Here is a 7,260-nt window from a genome sequence, read left to right as displayed (position 1 = left end):
TAATGTAGCAAATTATACATCTTTATATTCTGATGAAATAAAATACATATATTTTATGAAAAGATTATGATGTATGTTTGTGGTATATATACATTATAAATCGTATTTTTTTTAGGAAAATTCATGTATATATGCATATGTTGTTTATATACGTCTTTATATTTAAATACATATCATCGATCCATTCCATAACAAATTTTTTCCTTTTTATACATGGACATGTTTATTCAACTTAATCTTAGCAAAATTATATATCTGTATATTCCAATGAAATAAAATACATATATTTCGTGAAAAAAAATATAATGTATGTTTGTGGTATATTATAAATCATGTGTTTTTTTAGGAAAAATCATGTATATATGCATATGTTAGTTATACACTATTTATATTTAAATAGATATTATTAATATGCCATTTATATTTTGCACTAACATAACATGCATATTTGTATAAATCATCCGTATATAAATAGTATATGTGACATATTTATTTTCTTCTATATACATATTAGTGGCATGTTAATATTTGAGATTAAATTTTATGTAAGGTATATGCTAGAAATATACTTAGAATATATCAATATAATAATGTGCTATGATGTATATATATAAGTTATATAGGTGGTATATATATATATATATATATATATATATATATATATATGACATATTGATGGAATATTTTCATTGTAAATTATCACAATATAATATACTTAAAATATATTAAAGGTATATTTTGAGTTAAAATAAAATTGTACAGAAAAAAGTTTAAATCTCAAAAAAGAAAAAAATATTGAAATTCTCATTGTGCAGAGGGAATTATTTTTGATATATTCTTCTTTCAAAATCTTTGATATATTTGGGTAAGAGTTATTTATGGAAGAGAAAAAAGAAATTATCGAATAGTGAGGGAAAAGGAAATATAGTAAAAAGTGTATTAATATAGAGGGATCCCTTAGTTAATGGAGTTATCAATGTGAAAGTGCTAAAAAAGTAAAAAAAAAAAAAAATGTGCTATTTTTGAAATAAACAAAGCCTACTGAGAATAGTTTTTAAAAAGGGACCAAGCATGTATCGATCTGATCCGATCGATCCGATCGATCAAATAAGGCCTGCCAAGGAATCCTCAGTAATAACTGAACAATTCAATACATGAGCAACAAAAGAATATTCATTTTTTGGTTGATGAAATAAAAAATCCAGCAACAAAAAAATAAAAAATAAAAAAAACAAGCAAAATGAACAAAAAGAAAAGAAAAAAATTTATGCGGGGCGGGGCGGGTTAAAAACTTTGCAGGTTTATGCAGCTTTATCCCGCAATCGCACCGCACCGCACCGTTTGCCATCCCTACTAATACAAACTCTGTTTTGAAAAATGATGAACCGCTTTTCTGTTGCCAAACCTTGTTATTAAGTCAAGTTTCTCCTTTATAAAAGTATTTTTCTTACATTGCCCATGTTTTATTAATCCCTAGCCTGCCTTTCAAGTATTTTATGTGTCTAATACTCCCTCCGGTTCATTTTTATTTATTTTTTCGTTGTTTTCACACATATTAGGGAATTCACCTTTTAGCATTAATTAAAAGTGAAATTGACCATATTAACATTAGTTTATTCAGTGAAAATATAACAAATACTCCTGTGCTTTTTACTCCCATGGCAACTTTGGAAAAAAAAAAGTTAATTCCTTCTAATATTGTGAACCATAAAAAAAAAAAAAAAAAAATCAACTAAAGTGGACCGAATGAGCAAATGCTTTCTTTTAAAGGTTGCTTGTCATATGCTAGTCCCAATTAATTGCTCATGTCTGAGTCTGAACTCATATTTAAAACTCTATATACAGATCCACTCTTCACTCTCCACATACCACCGTGTGTACATAAAAGGATGTTTTGATAAGTACATACCACTAAATATTCGAATCAATTGTAGCTTCTCTAGGTAAAATAACACTTGTTCTGTATTCTTTTTAGGCTCAATAACACAAACTGACAGCTACTCATTACTCAATCTCAAAGCATAATATGCAAGACAAATAACTACTCAACTTTGTTTCTTTTGCATAAACAGTGTTAGCTAGCCATAGTGAATACTCAAGAATTAAGGAATGCAGTGTAATCACTGAAAATTATACACACCAAATTTAGTCGTAAATTAAACTCTAGGAGAAATAATCACAAACCATGAGTCAACTTTCTTTGTTTGTTTTTATTAAATAAATTTTCTTTCCTGGGATTTTATACCCCAAAATCTTTTGGTTCTCTCCCCTCTCTCAGAATCTCAACTCTCTCTGTTACAATGGTACAATATCAATTTCAATATATGCATGAGAGATCAAAATAATAAGACCAGCAATTATACACCTTTATATGAATTTCAAGAATGGATTAGAAAGAAATGAGAGTTAAAACTTTGGCCTAATACAAAAAATGGGTTATTAAATTTCAGATTTCTATCAGAGCCAGACTGAGTGTATTAACTATCAAAATTCACCCAGTCTTCACATATTAACATTTTCTCAGAGTGCTGCTACAAGAATATTTACAGGAGTTGCTGTATAGCCCAGTGATCACCTTCCATTTAAAACTCTGGGTTTTCTACCGTTCGATCGTTTTCTAGAGGGAATGATGCCATTAAAACCTTCATATTTCCTTTTCAATGAGCCATTACTTAGATCTCCACAATTTCTGTCAAACTTGACAATGTTTGTAACAATGGCATGAACCATGATCTCACTTTTAGGAACCATAATGACCTTTTTCTCAATAACTGCAGTCTGTCCACAGTGAGGATCCACGATGGATCTTTCTCTTAGATTCTGTAATATAGAATCCTTATCATCCTTGAACACATGTGCTGAAATCTGCACGAGAATAAAACGTTATAGTCAGTCACCCCTCAGACAATCATCAATATTCTTCATAAACAAGAATAGTAGACCGGTCACAAAAAATACAAAGAAAAGACTAAAGGGTTAGGCCAGTTCCCATATCATTCCCAACCGCTATGCCTAAAAAAGGAGAGGACGATCTAATTGTTCTTTTACTGAAAAAGGGAATGTGATGAAGAGCTGGACTGCAAGTAACAGTATTTGTTGCCAATGCATGTATTGAAATATTGTCCAATCGTGTTTCTCATACTTCTCCAGCTTCTAGTTTCACAACTTATTTTGATCAGTAATCAAAAAGATTTTCATTAACGACAAACAGCCAAGCATTAAGATAGCGCTGGGCAATACAAAAGTTCATCCCTTTACAACAATGGTCAGTTCTGAAGAAAATTTATTCTTCAATTACTATATTGCGCACATGTTTTAGTGGGGTCTCAAAGAAAGTTGTGATTCTCAGAGAAATAAAGTAAGAATAATTTTGATTCTAGACAAGTGGTCGCGGGGAACACAAAGCAGCTTCAGACATTGATTCCAATCAGATCACTAAATTCTTCTTGCAAAAGCCATGCAAAGATATGTATCATTAATCATGCCACAAAAAACTGAAGTTATAAATCTGTTGGTCCAGTAACTAGGGCCAAAGACTAGAGCTAGATTGTTTGCTAAGCAGCCTTGGGGTCAAGTCAAGTGCCACCAAAATGTGGTCTTTTCTAGTTGTACCGTTCTACCCAGACCACAATTTGCACGTTAATCAATGATTTGCCTCCATCAATGAGCATCGCTAGGTACACTCGAATCTCGCCACCACAGGTGATCAAACAGCCACAGCTTCAAATTCAAAGAGATAAGCTCACTCAATAAAGGACCTCACAAGTCAAGAATGCCATTAAACATGAGTCAAACCATCTTATCTTGGTAGCGTGGTAGTAATCTAGTCTACTCTGCACATAGGGATATGCTGGCATGAAGTCTGGAACTATTCTTTTGGTTACAGTAACCAGCCTAGGAAATATCTTTACCACTTGGTGCAGAAATAGTTTCTAGCCGCTCACCAAATTTACCAAGAGGTATACTAATTATAGTAGAAAATCCTACGGCATCCGCCCAAGCCTAAGGGAAAATGGCGGTGGGGCATAAAACAATGTCTAGAACATTGTTACTCTGCAGAAGATCTACACTCTATGTTTTGAAGTTAAAACGAGCATGAGTTATCATTCTTTCAGTTTTCACAGAGGAGAATGAACACTAGCATGGAATTGGCTAGGCATAGTTTACCAATAATAAATTACTATAGAAGCCATAATAACCACACGGTGTGGAATAATACTGGGTATGTTGATGTTGTTGTTGTAGAAGTCATAACAAAGTAGTCTTCCATTAATTTATCTGATAAGCATTAAAACAATGTGGCCAAGATTAACCAAAGCTAGGATGGTTGGATGGAGAAAATTGTCTTCTCACCTGAAAATCAACTGGAATCTTGATTTCAGCCGATGAACACATGCAACCATCACTGAAGTTCAATTTCAACTTAACGTTAAAAGGATTTGCAGTCTTAACTGTCCGCCTGACAAGCAATAGGAGTTGAAAAGAATGTTTCAAGTCTGGGAATTTATAACATTAGTGAACATATGAAATAAACCCTCACCAATAATTAAAAGGGAAAACTGGCATATGCCGCTGAAATAAATTCAAAATTTTGATCAAGAAAATCAACGGTCAAGATTCAACACTTTGTTTTTTCCTCATCAATAAATTTGATTTTAACATGCTATTTTTTAATATCAACTCGGAAGCTGTTGAACAAATATTCATATTACTTCTCATTTTCCTTTTTCCATTTTATTATGTGTCCAATTTATATTTCTTCATTTTTTTCCTTTTAGGTATGGTAGACCGTTTAGAGTAATGCGAAGTAAACAAGAGAGGAAAAAGCAATGATTGTTAGAATTATTTTTGGGTGCTATAGTTCTTGGCCCACAATGAAAACATCCTTTTTTTTTTAAAAAATCCCATAACTTCTGGGAAACATCAGATCCAGATTGATGTCAATCTAGTCATCATTTTCTACGTGATATGAAATGCCTCAAGTAGACAATCTTGAATAACTAATACAAGAGCAAAATTTTTTTGACTTATTGGAGAAATTATGCCAAAAGAGTATGTATAACAGAGGCATATCGAGGTTATCTTTCACACAGAATATTATAGCTTCAAAATTATGAAACTACCTTTTTAGCTGAAGAGGTTGTTTATGCAGAACAGTTGCTTTCATGTTTTGACATTCTGAAAAAGAAACCTACAATTCCATTTCAAAAGCAGCAGAGATGTTATCATAATAGACCCAGAAAGTTTAAGAGGGCTAAGGACTATTACTGGTGACAATCATTAAGTGAAGGAGAAGAAAGACAAGACCTGATTTTAAATAAATCCTGCAAATTAGACAAAGGACTATAAAACGAGCATTGTAACAAACAACTTCCATTACTCACTGACAATTCAAAAAGGTCTAAGCTACTCACAGTCAGCACAAAAAGTAACTGCTTCATTAAAGTGACAGAAAAAACTCAGAGGTAAGATGAAGTAGCGTCAAGACTCTACGGTAGGACTATTTCACACTCCTTTTTACTTAGCACATCCCTGCTCACATTTTTAGAGCCCATTTATCATTGTCGTCTCTTGGTTCATAGGGTATCACAACAGATTCCTAAAGCCTTCGATCTGCATACCTCAAACAAGAGATGCACAGGATAAATGAACAGAGCTAGAGATCCTCCAAAGAGGCAAGACCTAACTAATGAATTCATTGTTCTTTTAGGCAAAGGCTGCAAAAGGAAGGTTTCGATCTTACTGCAAGTGTACAGGGCCATTTCCCCAAGCCTCAAAGTGATGGATCATCTAATTTCAATCAAGTCTACATCATAAATCAAATATATCGAAGGAAAAACTCATAACGGCTGTGGTCTATCAGTGGATAATGCTGCCACCGCCATTGAATATGCAATTGATGCACCCACACCAGCCACTGTTACTGCCTGCTATTAATTTCCATGTGTTTTCTCTTTCTAGTTTCTACTTTGTTGTTTCTAGGAGCTTTCACAGCAACAGTAAGCCTCAAAAACTCTATCTTCTAGAAACACATACATGCTTATTCAACATAATCAACAGAATCTGTGGACGCAGCTATTAACTCACCTCTACAGATTTGATAAAAGGCAATGGTGCCCTATTTCCATGGACACTTGCCACAGTAAGGGTCCAATTTACATATTTTTTATCTGCAAAAAAAGTAAATCAGATAGATAAAAAGACATATTTAATGAATGACCTACTCCAAAGAGGACCATATTTAGAAATTTGATCAGACCTCTCTTCTATTTTCTATACTACTACTTCTGGCCACGTCCAATATTAATTTACCAGATATGTTACCGCAGCGAAAATAACAAGCTGTATTTTTCACTTCATTTAAAGGAATTCCTAGACAAATTCTGGGTTTCAAGTTGGAGGAACAAAAAATGGTAGTAATTCTTTGACATCTTTCCCAAATATTCGACAAGAACTAAGGTATACACGTGTAATTCCCTTCTTCACTTTTTCACTTGTATCTGCCGAAGATGAAGAAGAATTGACCAAATTTTCACAAATTGTAACTTGCTTTGTGCAAATTGACATGCACCGATATTGCTTGCAAAATGAAAATCACAGTGCAAATGAAAATGTCTTTTCAGCTCTAGGACTTCAGAATGCCAAACGAACAAATGAAAAGAAACAACAACAAACCCGGTATAATCCACAAGTGGGGTCTAGGGAGGGTAGTGTGTACGCAGATCTTACCCCTACCTTGAAGGTGAACAAATGAAAAAAAGATAAGCACAAATGTAGGGAAGTTACCAAGACTTAAGGCCTGAGTAAAAATGGTCTGGAGAAGATCAATTCTAATAAATGGTGGGATTCGCAGACTAAGGAATTCCATGACTCCTGCAATTACCTGTTCATAGCCATATTAGTAAACATTCCGGAAACAGGATCAATCAAAACTATTAATCTTTTTCAGATCAAATACCGCACTGAAAAACATATGTGAACATGTGAACAAAGCGCAACACCCTACTTCTCCCAAATTGGAACCTAAGTAGAGTAAAAGAACCAATGTCATTGTTCAGCTATCGATTCTGTAGAATCAAGACAATATGTTAACTAAAGCTATCAAAAGCATGATTCCATGGTGTCATAAATGGTAGTAGAGGTGGTTCAGCTGGATGTTCCAGAGCCAGCAAAACTGTTTGTAACTCACATTAAGGAGATTAAGGTTCTTTTTTTTTTCGGGGTTTGGGGGGGGGGGGGGTGGTGGGGGGGTGGGGTCTG

General features: G+C 33.7%; 1 pseudogene; it reads right to left on the bottom strand.

Moving 5' to 3' along the window:
- Positions 1-2,331: 2,331 nt before the first annotated feature.
- Positions 2,332-7,260, bottom strand: part of LOC109240941 — a 13,830-nt pseudogene continuing 8,901 nt past the window's right edge.

This window comes from Nicotiana attenuata, unplaced genomic scaffold, assembly GCF_001879085.1.
Source record: "Nicotiana attenuata strain UT unplaced genomic scaffold, NIATTr2, whole genome shotgun sequence".
NCBI classification, from domain to species: Eukaryota; Viridiplantae; Streptophyta; class Magnoliopsida; order Solanales; family Solanaceae; genus Nicotiana; species Nicotiana attenuata.
The sequence above is the reverse complement of the archived record's forward strand: the minus strand, read 5'-3'. Positions and strand labels throughout refer to the sequence as shown.